Below are 18,200 nucleotides of genomic sequence, written 5' to 3'. Positions count from 1 at the left end.
CAAAGTTACATAACAACCTGCACAGGCTGCAGTTTGAATAATAAATAACAAAGTATAAGAATAGTAAATAAAAGAGTATAATGCAGTTATATTTACTCATTTTGGACACCCTTTATCAGCAAAACTTGTGTTGAAGAGTCCAAACAAGGAAACTGGTGCTCACTTGCGCAACTTAATGAAGTTAAGTCAAGTGCACCTGTAAGACTCCTGGATATGACGACTGCCCTTCACTATGCCTGTCATGCACGACTCATGGGTGGCACAGCCGTGGGAAGCAGTGGTTCCTGGTCCGACACGCATTCCTGTCCCTGAGTGCACACATGAATACACACCTAGACAAAAAACACACACAGACACACTCCCCCAGCCCGCCCACCTGGGCTGGATGACCCCCTAAACAGCTCCAATTACCAGGCACTGACAGACAGACAGATTAGACCTGAACAAGGGTGCTGAGGCCTGCACAGACAGACGGACGGACAGGCAGACAGAGACAGACAGAAAAACAGTAATATGGCCGCTGGAGGGATGGGAATGAAGGAGGATTCACAAGGGAATCCTGTCATTAATAACGGTGAGTATGTTTCCATGGAGCCTTCATCAGACCAAACTAAGCTGGAGATTAGTTTGCTCTTTCACCATGACTGAGGTTCCCATGTGCCTCCCTCTGCCTCCCCTTCTCACACACACACACGCGCGCGTACACACACACACATACACACACACACTGCAATTTTCTTCCCTGAGGCAGCCACCTTCACCCTGCTGCCACCTTCACTCATGACCTAAAGCAGACTACAACAAAACCTCTGTTAAAACACACATGCACAGACACCCTCCTCCTCCTCCATGTCAATCTGGGTTCAAAGTGACCAACAGCAGAATAAATCACTTCTCCTTTATGAAAGTTTTACTACGTACATTGAGGCAAGGAACGGGAGAGGGGAACAAATTGACAGGGTTGACTGCCAGGCGTCGGAAACAAACAGAACATTTTCAGGGTTGAAGTCAAGACTAACCAGTAAATAGACTCCCGACCACATCGACAGCAGCAAGGAGCTACTGAGGCCATTTGGATGATTTGTTATTCAGGGAATTTGGGCGCTTTTCTGTGTTTTGTCTTGTTTGGTCAAGAAAAATGTCTCACTTTTTCAAGACTTTGGGAAAATTGCTGGCCATAGTGGAATTTTTCTCCAATTAGGGCAGCGTTTACGCAGCAGTGGATGAGGTGATGACAGAGCACACTATGTGTTTGGACATGGGGGTTGGAGAGAGACTGCCCTTCTCATAAGGATTTTGGGGACCTAGATTAAAACAGTGGGTTTATTGTTTGGAGTAACTTACATGATACAGCTGATCCCCCAACCTGACCACTAACCCACTCAGCTACAGAAACACACACACATACAAACACACAAACTGTTTCCCAAAAGTGTTCAAACTGATCTCTGCTTCTCGTCATGAGGGTGACTTTGTGACAATCATCCAGACAAACAGACAGGAATAAAACATTCAATCATAGCCTCAACAACGGCTCTTAGAACAGCAGCAGCGGAAATGTCAAATGTAAAACTTTGTCAACTCCCTCTAATAGATTTCATGTGTGGCTTTGGTTTCTCTTTATGTTGCTTTTTGTCATTTCTTATGGCTATGATGTTGAATGTTTTGCATTGTGTTCTTTGTTTCTCCCCCTTTGTGTTAGTGGCACCAGAGACTGAAACAGGCCTTTGTGGTCTTCAACGTTTAAAGGGAAAGTCAAAATGTGGATTGCTGGGAATTAGTAATGCTACTAAAATACTACAAACAGAAAGTTATTTCATGGCTGAAAACATTGTTCTCAAACGTTTCCCTATTGTGTCCTGCTCGGAGAGACAAGATGATTGAAACAACATGATCTAGTTTTGCTCAAGAGGAATTCAAGCTCTCAGAATTTCAATCTTTTGATTTTTACTCAATCACATCAGCTGTTTCACCCCCCTCTCACTTCCCTTCACCTCCACTCTTACTCCGTTCCCTGCAACTTCCCTCCAGTTCTACTTCCCTCTTACTCTCCACCCAACTCCCTTTTTATTAGCAGTATGGTCTAGACCTGCTCTCTTTGTAAAGTGTCTCGAGATAACATTTGTTATGAATTAGGCTATATAAATAAAGACTGATTAACAGGAGTGCAGAAATCATGATCAAATATCCCAACAAGGAGGAGGCAGGTTTTATGAACTATTTTGCAGTCAGTCAGAACGGGGAGCTATACAGGTTTTGCTTAACTTTTAGGGAGCTGTCATTTCATTCCTCTTTTCATACAGCTTATACTATCATCTGATGCTTTTTATTAGTTGACATGCATCTGCTTCAATGTGCAACATCTCAATCCAATTCTTAAATGAAAGATGAACACAAGCAAAGGTAGTCTTGGGTTTTGATTTCCTTTACAACTTAACCAAATAACCGCTGGCTATCATGAAAGCCCACAAACTGGCAATTGCAACCAAGATGCAATGTCATTGATATCTTCAGGTGATAGCCAATGGGTTTCAAGAAAAACATCTTAAATTATCACAAGCTTGAATTAATAATCACAAGGTACCCTTGGAATGCAATGACAAATCATAGAAGCCAACAAAGGATTGAATTGGAGGTGTTTTTGAAAGTGTCTGGCCAAAAAGACTCAGCAGTGTCAGATTAGAGCCATGTTTTCACCGCAAAGTGGAAGATCGATGAAACGGAAAAGGAAACAAACAGAGGGAACCGAGGACAAGAGAAATGAAAGAACCCGAGATCAGAAGGTTTGCGAAGGTAAAAGACGGAGAGAGGAACTCAGAATAAAAATCAGCAGAGAGAGAGAGTAAAGTTTGTGTAACTGTGTCAGGGAGCCCCCTCGACAAGTTCAGCATGCAGACGTTCTCTGAGCAGCTCATTGAATCCAGATGACAGCTTCCTCACTCCGTCCAGCTCAGTGTAGTATTGATCATCCCACAGACCCACACTTGGCAGACAGAAAGAGCGGCTTCTGGAAAAGCAAATCAGTCAATATTTGGATATTGTCTGATGTGTTGTATGGTATGATGTATTGACAATATTGTAATATTTTTCACTGACTTTAACAGACCTCAGAGCCTCTGCGGTCAAAGGGCGATAGAAACAGCTGTAAAAGTTGGACGGATGACAAAATATTTGCTGTACACGCGTGCCTTTTGCTTGATTTCTGTCTCTCTTGCTTTGAGTTGTGATAGAAAAGAGTTTACGAGACAAATCTTGCTGTCTGAATGTGGGTTTTTTGGGTTTACCGAGCATTCAATCACTTTCCCTCAGCTTTAAACAAGATATGCAGAGTAAGAGTGCTGACATATTGAAATGAATAACAGGGATGGGACAATATGTGTTTGAAGAAAACATAACAACCTGGCTGGAACAAAGATTTACCACAAAAAATAAATTGTTGCTAATATAAGTTTTGAGCCACAGACAGGAGACACATTCATTTATAAAAGATAATCTTTATTCTAGATGCTTCATTTTTCAGACTGCTTGGGAAATGTTGTCTGGAGCTCCATTTATCACTCTGAGCAGAACACAAAGACATTGTGAGTTGGAGTGTATCTTTTTGGGTTGTTGCTGTTGTTGTCCGAAGTCCAGTCAAGTTTCTATTTGATTTATTGTTCACTACGTCTGAGAAGCAAATAGTTTTCTTACCAACATTCCTGAGTCGTTAGTGGCATGAACTCTTCTGCTCATCCTGTACTCTGGAACTCAAAGAGAGAGAAAATAAGTTAAATTGAAATACAGTTGATCGTGATTGGTTGTGTTTTTTTTTGTTTCATTGCAGAAAAATAATTGTTCTCACTTTGAGCTTTTTGTTTCTGATATGTTGAGTTGTTCAGGACTAATCATATTTTGAGTCCATTGGAGATGTCCCATGCCTAATTCTCTCATTATTTTAGGTTGGACATCCATTCATGCTTGGTAGTCAATTTAAAGGCACATAATATGTTTAGAACTGCTGTTAAAGTTTAACCGTGTTATTCAGACATTTATTTGGACACTGGAGCACCCATGACGACACTGTGACGGGTAGTGTCAAGGCTGTACATCTCGTCACCTTTAGTAAGCTTTGTCATTGTTATGTCATGGTTAATAATTTGATGTAGCTACAAACCAATCCATGACCTGCATAAAGTTATCTTAAACAAAGAAATGTTGTATTAAAAAGAAGATCTGTATTGCATTTTCAATGCTTCCACAGAAGAGCTACAGCTTAGCAATAGTGGGTGATGGTGCTCATGGGAAAAGCAGCCTTCATCCCTGAATCATTTACCATAACACATAAGATAGAATATAAGATAAAAAAAGTACATGCTCACCTTAGACCTTAAATTTTGACATTACTTTATTTTCCATTCACCATCATTATCTTGTACAGAAAGAGGTAAGTGCCAAGGAAGCACACATCCAAATGTAATTTTGCATATTAATCCAGAGATGCATACATATATGATACATTTATACATGCATAAATGTGCTGAAAGACTCATGATGAAAAGTCAAGTTTATTCTTCTTAGTTGATATAAGAATCTCACTTTTTTCCGTTATTTAGGTTAGAAGCTTTTTCCCAAATGAATGTTCCTCGGGGGCTTTCAGAGACACATCCAAACCTTGCAACAGACGCCCAAATGATATCAATTCTGTGGCTGTGATGCAATGTGTTTTTCTAGACTAGCTGTGGTTTTGTGCACTGGGCACTAACTGCTCTGTCTCTTACATTACATTTTTTGTTCTGTTCTTATGCTGTAAGCTGAAAATACAGTCATTCACACAATCCTTGGTGGCATGAAGGACCACATTATATGCCGTAAATGTTTGTCTTGTCTGGGAAAAATGAAACAGTGTGTTTATAGAAAGGCTGCACTTAGTCAGAGAGCTTAATTGAAGGTGAGTTTTGGTATCTGGGCTTGGCCAAAAGAATGTGCATGGCCCCAAAGACTCATGGGACGTCACACCCACTGCTTGGGGTTGGTTTCAGCTGCTTTGCATGTCTAAAACAAACCGCTACATCTGTTTTTACTTTGTGTTTTGTTTGCGGACTGAAAAGAGAGAAAAAGTAGAGGCTTCAGTAAAAAATAATGACATTGGTTTTTATTGTCCTGCATCTTCAGACTGAAAAGAGAGAGTGATTGGTTTAAGGAAACAACAGGGGGGAGAGGAGCAAATGTGATGAACACAGATTTGTAGAGAGAGTCAAGAAAGGTTGTAAAAAAATTAAGTTTGTGTGACAGCCATGCACATGTGTGCTTCAACACAGACCGATAAGATTTCTGTATTGTGGAAACGAGGAGGCGACTCTGTCGTGTTCAGCTAGGCTGTAACACTGAGGTTTTTACACATCAGACCCCAACATTCAAAACATTCTAAACATGCAAAACATTTGAGGGGAAAACTGATTTCCTTTCTTGACACTGTAAGTCTTAATCAAAGAAACTTCCAAGATTGCTTCCACTTTACATTAGGACATTTAAGAACAAACAACTCCATCTCTGGACATTTATTTGACCAGTTCATGACAGTTTAATCATTTAATCATCAGTTGTTTAGCTGATATTTGTCCAGCTTTCTGGTCTATCTTTCTATCAGTCAGTATTTGAAACAAACAATTGGATTTAATATGGAGATGCAGCTCATAGACAGGCTTCTCAGGGACTTTTATAATAATAATAATCATACATTTTATTGTTAGCTCATGTAAATTCTAAGAAACATTTAGAAATATATTTTCTTTGCTTCAAAGTTAAAAAGCTGAAATATGACTTAATTACAGACAGTGGTGCTCACAAAATGTTCTTTCCAAACACACTGCAAAAAAAGTAAAGCTGCTTCTAAGATATTTATTTTCCATCAAAAGTAAAAGCATTGGGGCGCTGGTGGCCTAGCGGTCTAAGCCGGCCACATACAGAGGCCACAGTCCTCATCGCAGGGGTCGCCAGTTTGATTCCCAGCTGGTCGACCATTTCCTGCATGTCTTCCCCCACTCTCTACTCCCCACATTTCCTGTCTCTCTTCAGCTGTCCTCTCAAATAAAGGCAAAAAGGCCAAAAATATAACTTAAAGAAAAGAAAAAAAAAGAAAAAGTATCATCAGATTGTGAAAACAGCCGGTAAAACAAAAACAAAAACAAACAAAACTGTGCTTGTAAACAAAAATCATATCACTCTGGATTTAAATCTAAAGTGAAATGCTAATGACCACATGGATTACTCTATCCTTAACATTAATTAATATTGCACATATTAATATTTATATGCTGGAATCATAATTATTTCCTATCACTGAAGATTCAAAGAACATTTAAAAAAGGAACGACTAGAAATAAAAATCCTGACATGAGATGACATTATTATGAGCAAGTGTTGAAAGTAAAGTCTGACAGACAGAATATTTACAGTGAACCCCTCGTGGTTTTTATCGGCAGTGACAGAAAAAGTGATGAGATATGAACATAGAGAGAGAAGGGAGACATAAATAAATTATACAGAGGATATCTTTGTACATAAATGGACACCGTGTGTAAATTGTTGTGCACATGGTCCCCATTTATAGTAATAAAAAGAGGAGACACGCAAAGTCCAGAGTCACAGGTGTGGAGAGAAATTTGTTTCTTTGGGATTGAACCCCCTCCCCGCTCACATTACCCCGTCTCCTCCTCTTCTCTTTTCCTTTTTTCACCCCTCCTCTCCTTTCCGCACATCTTCTCAACCACTTGTTTTCTCACCTGCTCAAAGAACCTTCTCTGCTATTCTTCTTTTTCCACATTTCTAAAATACCACCCCATCTTTTTTTTTTATACTTTTCTCTGTTCTTCCCAAACTTTTACTGGTCTGTCTGTTCCTCTCTCTGCTGTCCTGAGACAAACTTTCACACACAAACTGGGAGGAATGTCAGGAATGTGTCCGTTCCTGCAGCATCATGTTGTTGTTACACATACGACTGCAACCCCAGATCCTGAGGAGGGTGAGTGTTTTTCCAGAGCCCATGGATGGTGGACGGATGGATGGAAGCACAGAGTGATTGATGAAGAAGTGGGATAGTGTTGACCCAGTCCTTAAAGGCTCAATGCTTAATCCATGTGTAAACAACAAGGTGCCACCAAAGCAGGGAGAGTTCAACTTAGTTTTGTGAAACCCTACAGAACAACCAGATCAGTTCTGCCAAAAGTGTTAATAATAATCCGTTGGCAGATTCATACATAAAGATGACCTTTAAGCCTATTATATGATTGGGTTTCTGTTCAGTTTTTACCCAATTTTCTGTCAGTAACTAAGATGATCAGATATCTCTCGGCTTCTTTAAAGCTCTTCTTGTCTTACAACATGTTTGACAGTATGATATTTTTCCAGCTGGGCTCCTTTAAGCTCTACGAACAATAAGTATTGTTATTTATCAGTTTAAAACCTGCCAAGTACGGGTAAAATCAGCATCGTCTCAAACAGAAATGTGCCTTTCAAACAATGAGGACTATTTTTCTGCTTTCATGGATGGCTAACCTGATAGAAAGAGAGATAACCTGACTGCTCCTCCATATTTGTCTTCAATGGTCTAACAGCTGGTGTCCACAAATATGTCTTAGTTTAAGTGCATTTAACCAGCATCAATATACAACCTGTTTAACATAGTTAAGTGATGTGATTATTTTACTGGAACCAACCATAGACTGTATAAATAATGGACGTAGTATCCGTGACGTCACCCATCTGTTCCTGAGCGCTGTTTTGAAGCCAGTCGGCGGCGGCAGAGCTACACATCTGCATAGAAACTGTGTTATTGCTTACAAGGAAAGTCTTCATGCTGGAATAAAAGTTTGTTCTCCTACTGGAGCTCCAAAAATCTGACTGCATCTTTTAAACCAGTGCGACTTATATTCGAAATTATACGGTAAATAAAGAAATATCAACTACAAAGCTTTAAGTGATTATTTTAAGAACATTTAAATCAAATCAAATATATTTTACATCCCCTGAGCTTAGAGTCCCTTTCAAAGTTATGTCAAGTCAAGTGTAGGGCTAAAGTTGCAAAACTGCACACCTCTTTATCAAACCGGCAGTATCCAAATCCCCATCATAACTTCTCTGGTTGAACGGGGAGTTGATTTCTGAGAGGCTGTTGATAGTAGGCACCTCACCTCCCATCCCTCTTATCAGCTATCTAAGCTGGCGGAGAGACGGAGGAGTCCTTCTAACTGGATTTAAGCTTGTCTCTCTGCTTATCCCTCTGATTGATTGTGTTCATCTGCTGAACTTTACTCTGCATTCTCTCCACTGCTGCTTTACAATACGGTGACAATAAGTCAGAAATAAACCGCTCATATTGTCTGTGAAGAATTTTACAGACATAGATGCTTTGTTGAGAATTTGACAGATATAACTGTGAAGTATTTTGAGGCACAGGTCAAGCAAATCCTTGATTCTTCATCCAACCTGAATTGAGCTGCATTACTAATGGAACTGTGCAAGTAACTCACCATACAGTGTTGCTGTAAGAAGTCCACATGTGAAAATAAATCATTATTGACTGTCTGTTCCTCATTGAAAACTCTGTCTCCTGTATCAGTGTCTTTTTCACTCATCCATACCCCCCACATCCACCCCAAGAGCGCCACTGACCAAGCTGCTGTATTTGACAACTTTGGACTGAGACGTAGCTGCAGTGTATGGAGGGTTAAATTCCTGTCTTCCCCTCACAACCATCAAAGTAATCGTTCTGATAATTTGCTCTGGCACTAATGATTGGTCTCTGCTTTAATCTCAGTGTTGATGTTTTATAATAAAATAGCATTTGCCTCATTTGACATTTGTGGCTGTTTGCACAGCCTGGCTGACCAGTGGGAGAAATAACAGCAGCTAGCAACAGCTAGCAGCGGCCTGGCATCACTAAGCTCTACTCCACAGCCCATCCCAGGGCCGTAAACTTGTGCAACTCAAACCAGAGGCAGATGAGGACACAAGGTTATAAAAACCTCTCGCTTCTCATTCTGTCCAAACACTTTGCCTGTGGGCAGCTAACAGAAATAGACCCTCAACCTTTATTTGGTCCAGATCCAGAGTCTTTGAAAACATCAGCATCGTGTGACTCAACTGTAGATTTGACGTGCTCATATCATTTACAGTTGAAACATTTATGATTTGCTCAGTTTAGACTGAGTGGCATTGATGGATGAATGTATTGTGAATGGACATATTTATGTGACATTGAGCCCATAACCCTTTGAGAACAAAGTATGAATACGACTATGGAAACACTGAGAAATCAGACAAATTGCAGGGTACTGATAGATCTGTAAACCAAAGACTTCAGCCGTTCAGAGTGTGGTTATTCTGTGTAAAAAGAAGCAGATTTATATTACCTGCATGGATGATTTCCATTGAAACTGACTTTCTCAGTAAAACCATCACAAGAAAAAGCCTGAATTATTCTCTAAACCTGTTTTTAACAAACTCTGTGAGAGTAAAGAGGGGAACACCGAGTGGTATACCAACACATGTATTTACAACAAAATTACTATGTACATGTACAGCCATGATTTGTTGGGTAAAAAATTAATCCGAATGAAGGAGTCATGTGTGGTAGACAAAATCAGACCGATCCTGTCTGGAATGTGTTCATCTGGTCAGCTCTGTTTTGTCTGAGGCCTAAACAGGCTTTATTGGAATGCAACTGCTCATAATTTATTAGGCAAACTCAAAAAGAAGTCACTGGCAGTAACACACAATAAAACTAAAAAGCCTCAACTGAAAAAAAAAAAAAGACACTAACCCAAGGATTGTCTTTAAGGTTTTGGCAGACCTTCCCAACCAAAGAACTGTTTATCTTAAATGTTAGGAAACGAAACCATTTGTGTTTGCTCGAATTATCCCTGATTGGAGCCAGATAAAGCAAATTAGATGCAAGAAAAATGTTTCTCATTCAAGAAGAAATAACATGTTAGATAAAGTTCCACTGTTTTCACCCTCCATCGCAGTTTATTGATAACAATCTGTAGGGGCCATTCAGAGTATCTGTCAAAGAAAACAAAGAACAAAAGACATTAACTCCATTCACAATTACGCCTTCCTCTTTTACTTCCTTTATGGAGCAAATCAGGCAAGGAAAATATGTGTGTGTACTTTTTATTTTAGACTTACACTGACCCATTCACACTAAAATCTCAGTTTGCTATGTACTTCAGGCTGAAGTCAAAGTCCGGTTCATTTTAAACACAGTAAGGGAAATGAACACAGCACATAATATTCATTTTCTTTTATTAGGAATTTAAAGAACTTCTCCACCTTGTCTAGAGAGCAGCATCAACATTTCAGGCTTGCAGGCCTCCTTTCAAAGGGCTGAGACAGACACTGACAACTTTAGGTTTATTAAGCGAACATCTTTATTTTCTAACCTCCCTTTATTGCTGAAATAGAGTCCAGAAGCAATTTTATACTCAATAATTTGACAGTGTTTAAAATGGTCATATGGTCATAGATTGGCTGTGATAAAACACCAGTTGCATTTGTTATCGCTGTGGCTTGCTCTGCATAACCAACAGAAGGCTGTATTAATACCCATGGGACAGGGAGCTGCAGCCATGCTAAGTCTGTTTTTCCCCAGTTGCTGTGATATTGTATTTGCATGGTGTCATTTCAAACATGCTCATGTTGGACATGTTGCCAGAAACGTACTCAATCGTTGCTGAACAACGTCAGCACATTACTTTTGTCTTATCTACGTTGTCTTTGTCCATGTTACTTTTCACTGAGAAAGTGAAGTGTTCCCAAACAGGAACCCTTAATGATAATGGAGAATTAACAGGCTACAGCTTCTTGTTTTGTTGTTGCAGGCAGGCCTGCTGTGTGTGTATGGTGTGCTTCTGCCTTCTGGTGTGGGAACTTGGTTTGTGGTGCTTTTTATTCTGCAGGCATTTAGATCAGTTTGTATCTCCACCGTACTGACCCAGGTCCTGTACTGAGTCATATACATGTACCTTAAAATCCTATGAAAATGTTGAGAGCCTTTTTCGTCACAGCAGAGGACAGCACACAAAGATTATCCAAAAGTCCATTGAATTCACAAAAAAGATAAATGTGTGTACATAGCAACATTTTTTATTACAGGGAAAAGGATGTTTTGGGATAATTTACAAAGATCCAAATATCATTCAGCTTTGCTTGAGTGAAAAAATACCAATGAAAGCCCCAGGAATTTTCCCCACAGAGTCAAACAAAGAAGAGAATGAACAGCATTGGATTCTTGCATATTATCTGGAAGCTGTGTCTGTAATATATTTGAACATGATATATTTTCCCATCAATTAGCTGGTCTATCCAACCACTGGTCACATCCTGTCTCTTCATTCCACGGCTTAATGAGTGTCAAATATACAGAAAAACTATGGATCTGTTATTAATTCTACCAATCAATCATCCCATGTTGAGAGAATGATGTCTGTTTAAACACTTCCCTAATGATCTACATCACACTTTCACTTGATGACAGTTATAATGATGATGCCCTCTGTAATTTTCTCTGATGGATGGATTCAGTTTGACATATTGTCTTTACTTTGTAGAATAATTAAAACTTTTCAGCGAGCCCTGAAAAACAAAAGTTTAAAACTGGAGGGTTTTGAAGGCTTGACAAACAGAGTGTCCCTGCACTCAGTAATAATTGAGAAAAAAGAGGGGAATCTGTAAATCAGTGCATTTATTTTCAACAACAGTTTTGAATTATTCTCCATGTCTTCATAAGCCTCATGTCAGCCAAGCGGGAACTGGGGACAAACTTTTCATATTTCAAACACAGAGTTCTCTGAAACCTGACCTCTGTAGATGCAGTCATCAGAGACACTATCATAATGTTTTGTGACTGTGGTATGTTTCACAGTATACTGTAGAAAAACCTGCTGATTTCTGGTTCGCATACAAAGTTTGTCTTTATTAGCCTGTGGTTTCTGTGAAGGCCCTGCAGAAAACCACAGCAAAAGCAGATTACTGCCACTTTTTACACTGAGATATGTAAAAATGTTCCACTGTGGTACTTAAAAACCAACCTGATGTTAATTCTTATTCTGCAAACAATGCTTGTTTATTTACTTGTGGCTCTTACCAAGCTTCCTTGTTGCTCTGCAGCTTTGTTTTGTTGTCTCATTGGATTATACTGCTTTGTTCCTTGCTGGAATCCATTGTTCTCTATGATCTATTTTGTGGTAGTGATAATCTTGACCAATGGAGGACTGAGCAAGAAAGAGGAGATGCACAGTTCAACCAGAGGAAACTGAGTTTGCTCTCTGATCAGCCGATGTCTTCAACATGTGTGTGAAAAGGTTCCCTTTATGAAGAGGCTCCCCAGCGCACTCCTTTATTCTAAAAGTCTATTGTATACAAATGTTTGTGACTACAAAGTGAGCCTTGATTGTTGTGTCAAACAAATAGAAACTGATATGATGTTTGAGAGAAGAAGATCATGCTTTAAAGAAGCGTGTTTCAGTCAGAGTCAAGCGGCAACCTCTAGTCTAAAAATATGAGTCCAATGCGGAAGTGCTAAAAAACTGCAGTTCATCAAGGATCCGCTTGAGTCTGGCTCCGGAAGTACCAGAAACCACATACACACCAATTCAAAAAAGCCGATCTTTACAGCAGAAATAAACATGTTTACAGCCTGGTACAAAAGACGAGTGTAGTCTGGATAGCTCATTTCTCGATCGGCACACACTGTAGATCTTGAGATTACGAGTCTTCCATTGAGAGGCACAGCTGACTTGATGACAGGCGGGAACACTGCAGCTGTTGGCTCGGAGGCTCAAAGCCCACCTCTTTACATCACAATCACTCGCAGCAGCAATAAGGCCGACGATTGGTCTCAAAACAGCGCTTCAGAAACAGATGGGTGACGTCACAGACACTACGTCCATTATTTATACAGTGTATGGTCAGAGTACAATATTTACTTCAGAGTGTTGACCGCGCAAAACCGCCCCTGTTCACTCAGACAAACCTGTCGTCTTAATCTTGAACCATGTCTTGGAAAAATAACTTCTTCATCACAGTCAAAGTAGAGTTTAGACTGAGTTTAAAAGGGTCCAAATTATCAGTCCTACAAAACTCCAGCGATACAATTCATAATTCAGGATGTGCACCTATCCTGGGGGATCACAGCTGAGGCATGTTTCTGACAGAGGAGGTGGTTTCAGCCCTCACACTGAGGTTAACACCTTTAAACCTCGACATGTGTCAGTGATTGTGGTGTAAAAGGGTGATGACCCAGTCAGGAAGGACATCACTCAATAATGTCTCCATGCTTTAGCCTCTCATTCAACATGACACTGGGATTATAGACGTGCCGAGGAGGAAAAACTTCAGCTTCAAACATATTCTCTTTTCAAAGACTATAAAAAGAATCATCAATAACAAGCCATTACTTGGTCTCTTCTAGTAATTATTGCTACTGTCATCTGCAGTATTAACCTTTGGATCTTGCGGCTGTATTTTGAGAAATCAGGAGCTTAAAACGGTTTGGGGGTGATTTGAGGAATACCTCCATGCTGCACTTATCTGTCTGTAAGGCTGACTGTCTCTGTTTCTGGCAAGATGACTAAAAACACTCACCTCAGTCACACTATTTTAAAATATTTAAAGTTCTAGAAAGTAAAACAGTAATAATAAAGAGACCTCAAAACATATTAACTCGCACTGAATTTTTTTAGATTAGCTGCCAATAAATCATGAACCTCGGATAACAAAAGCCAGTCAAACCCCAGAGAGACTGATCAGTGTGTTTGTTTGCAGAGTAGGAACATAAAGGGTAAGATAACAGCACTTATTTCACTTCTTCTCCACAGGATATTGTAAAGTGAAAAATCAGGCAGCCCTCTGTCCTTCCACCTTTCCATCCAACATGTGTTACCTGGGATAACCTTTTGACATTCATGCCTCCAACACAGAGATTTACATCCTGTTCTGTCGTGGTAACAGAGTGAATTACACTCATCCATGTCCAACAGGTAAAGGTTAACACATGCAGACATTCTCTCACGCCTCCATCTGTCAAAGTGAACACTTAATGGGGGACAGTTCATGAAACAGACACGTCTGTTACAGTGAGCTCAGAAGTCAAGAACTTAATATAATGCATAATGTGTTGGACGATGGGTGGATGAACATGAGATCTGTCACTTGAAACCTGAACATGAAAACAAGTATGACTTATTGAAGAGTGTCATGAGCTGTTTAGCTAAAACTAAACTGATGAAAAGAAAATGTTCATCCTTTTTTTTTGCAGAACCTTTTAATTACATTGCGTTTTTGTTGTTGCATTTATCTTTGGACTTTGCATGGGATTCTGAATTTGCATTGTTTATGGAAAAGATTTCCTGTTTCTTCTGATGGAAATAGTTTGGGACATTGCAACGTGTTTGTCCTTGTTGGCCACTGTAGAATTTAAGATGAGGAAGAAAAGAAACATCAGCCTGTATCAGACTTAATACCCAAACTAATTGCTGCAAAATAATTAACAAGTTGACCCCTATAAAGTATGAGACCAACAAGAAGCCGAAGCAGGGAAACTGTCAAACACATGGCAGAAAACACAGGATAAATGTGTGTTTCTTTGTGTGTTGCACATTTTTGTAGAGTGGCTTGAAGCAGATATACTTGCTGGCAGAGCTTAGAAGGGACCTGTCCCTCTGAATTTCCTGGCTGGACAGCAGAAGCTGTAGATACGGTTACCCTGCAGAAAGCTGAGGGGACTGCACTCCAATTAGACTGAGCCGTTGCTGGCCCTGATAGCTCTCAATGTAAAGACAGATGGAACTGATAATCGTGTGTGTGTGTGTGTGTGCCTGTGTGTGTGTGCCTGTGTGTGTGTGCGCACCTTCAACAAACCTCATCCTAGCCATTGCCACAGTTTTCCAACAATGCTAAAAGCTTACATCCGTAGAAATCTAATAAAATCCATAAATTGTTCTGGTGGAATGCTGCGGTGTGATGTATGGTGAGCAGGCCACAGGAAGCACATGAAAACCACACACTAAGGAGACCAACTTTGTGTGTGTGTGTGTGTGTGTGTGTGTGTGTGTGTGTGTGTGTGTGTGTGTGTGTGTGTGTGTGTGTGTGTGTGTGTGTGTAAACTGTATATGAGCACATGTGTGTACTTAAAGTGTCAATGTTAATCAACCTAACCAAAATCTGTAAATGAAAGCAGCCCGTTAAATGTGTTTACTTGTGTCCTAACCAGTGTGTTCATAAAAGCCTGTAATGATGAAGAGGAAACAGCTCAGCGTTATCATTAAAGACTTTAACACACTTTTTACCCCCCAAAATTTAAAAAGTGTAAATATCAATTAGAGTCAAAAAAATATTCTTGAAGCCAACAAATAAAATCAAAGTCATATTATAAGTCAAGAAAATCTAATTCTGCTTTTAGTTTGAGTCGTAATTTGTACCATCAGTACCAATGAAGGTAATATGCAGCTGGTGCTGGTTGTACAATGACCTCAGTCTGTGCTGCATTTCAGATAAATATCACAAAGCAGAAACAACTTAACCATATCAGCATGATATGGAGTAAACAAATGAATGAAAACAGAGTAGAGACAAGAACCCTTACACCTTTGAAGTGTTATAGAGCTGTTCGAAATTACAACTGTGGGGGAATACAGTCAACATCTGAAACACTACAATGCTTTGACTCTTTTTCTTGTGCTGTTGGTAGAGACATTTCACTGTAGTTCAAGTTTTTATATATATATTTAAAATGTATTTGAAAGAAAATCCATACACAGTGTCTCTAGTTCTGTCCAATTCTCAGCCCTAAAATTCTTATATGGCGCAGATTTTAAAACCAACGTTCAAATCAGCTCTTCTCTCAGTTCAGTCTTTAACCCGACTCAGTAAAATGCTGTCTGCTTGAAACCTTGTAACTTGGCATCAGTGTATTGATAATGTCATGAAAGCCATCACTCCAATTACACAGTAAGGCCATACATGATAGAAATACAGTAAGGTGCAGTCGGCTGGCAAAAGTGTTCAATATTCGTGGTGGCTTGCTGGCGATATCATCCTTGCACTGTTGCGTCACGTGAGATTAGTGTTTCTGCCCTCATGCTTAGTTGATTAAACACACAGACAAGCAGACTTTTGGAATGTTTTCTTCCTACATACAAGACCTAATGACAGGATTTTTGAGGCAAAGCCAGTACGGAAGTGCTAAAAACTGCAGTTCATTTAGGATCTGCTTGAGGATAGCTCTGTAAGTACCGGCAACCACATACACACCAATAGGTTGTTTGCAATCATGTGATGCCAGTGACGTGTGGAATTCAAATGGGGATCAGGAAGTATATTTCAGAATGGACGCAATCGAGGAAAGCCTGTACTGTGCTGCTCTAGACACCGTCCAGTGATACCCAAAAAATTCTGGATTATGTCGGAAGAGATCCTCCTCTCATGAGGACTTCCGATTTTTTAACTGACCCAAGCTTATTTCTGAATGTGTCTGCCGTTGACATCACTAACTACCTCTTCCTCCAGACTCCATTTTACACCACCGAGCAGATGAAGGCGTTCAAAAGCCTTGAGGCTCACAATGTTCTTGAGTGGTTGGGTTCACGACCTGGCTATCAAGATGCTCAACAACGATTGTCATTAGGTTTTCGCCAGGGTGAGTATTTTCAATTAATTTCCATACGAATTGTCCTCCTCGCCACAATGCTATCAACACTAACGTTTGTTTACTTACCGGTCCAGCTAACGGTAGTTTGCAGCAGGCAAAACAAAGCTTAAATCAGCTTTCTGGCTAGCATTACCAATTACTACCTATTGTTTGTGGTTAATGGTTAAAAACTCCAGCAGAACAAAGATGGGAAAAACAAAACATTACAAATGGAAGGAGTTAGTTACTTCAATATAGACATATATACAGCATACATACATTACTTTAACTTACCCTGAACAAAGTGGTCACCACACACACGGGTATTATCCGACTCTGCTCCTCCTGACCATAAACCAAGGTTTGCTATCCACTGTTTCCGTGGTTTTTCTGAGAGATTTTTGCATTTTCCCCTTGTGAACCACTACCATTGGGACACGATAAAAACTTGGAGTCTTCTCTCTGTTTGATCTGTTAGGGAAACCGTGACAAACGCAAACCTTCAGCATATTTCTTGTGTTGCTGCTGCAAATCACTTCCTTACCCCCATCTGCATTTCACGCCACTGCCACGCAACGGAAATGACATCATATGCTAACAAGCTATTGAAAAAAGCTGATCTTTACAGCAGAATTAAACATGTTTACAGCCTGGTACAAAGGTGTAGTCTGATAGCTTATTTCTCAACACACATTGCACGGGGAAGAATTTTTTTATAACACGGCAATTTCAAAGGTCTTGAGATTATGAGTCTTCCAATACTGCTAATGCTAACGTCACTTGGTAAATGTTACTGTCAAAGTCATGCCAAATTTAAAACGGGAGTTACAGATGCTGTTATAGCTACAGACTTGGCCCAAATGTGGAAAAGGTGTTTTCTATATGTGACTGCTTTCTGTTGGTGGCATCTTTCAAAGTTTTTCCACATCATCTCAACAGTTGAGCTTTGTCCTTCTGCTGTTGTTCTTTTCAACAAAGCATACAGAGAGGCAGACTTTAGTAAAGTGTTGCTACGTGTAAGACCAAATGACTTGATTTGTCAGGTAGAGCACTGTAAATTGCTCTGGCATGTTTTTGTTTTCTCCTTAGTAGCTGATAACTAAAGCTAACATCCCTCTCCTAAAGGATAAAAGATCAACACCACTGACAAAGTTAAAGATGCCAGTATGCAGAGTAAGTCACCAAACCTCAGTAAACAGTAGTTCTTCAATTCTGTGTCATATGAGACATTACAGTTTGAGCTCTTACACTGATTATGAGGATGCTTGGTTGTGGGAATAAACATGTTGTGTGGCTGGAACATTTGAGGTTTGTGAAAGGCCCTTGCCACAAGTTCTGTCTCCTGCTGAAACACAACTCGTAGTTTCAACAGAACAGGGGAACACTTGAAAAGGACAGTTTAACTCAAAGGAAATGAGCCGGACAGAGCAGTACTTCTCCTGCAGGCTCAATCTGCTCAGCAATTCATCACCAACTTTAGACACACGGCTCAGCTCAACATCAGTTTTTCACCAGAGTGACGTCTGGGTTTGAT

This window comes from Notolabrus celidotus, chromosome 12 (assembly GCF_009762535.1).
Source record: "Notolabrus celidotus isolate fNotCel1 chromosome 12, fNotCel1.pri, whole genome shotgun sequence".
NCBI classification, from domain to species: Eukaryota; Metazoa; Chordata; class Actinopteri; order Labriformes; family Labridae; genus Notolabrus; species Notolabrus celidotus.
This window is presented reverse-complemented; position numbering follows the sequence as displayed.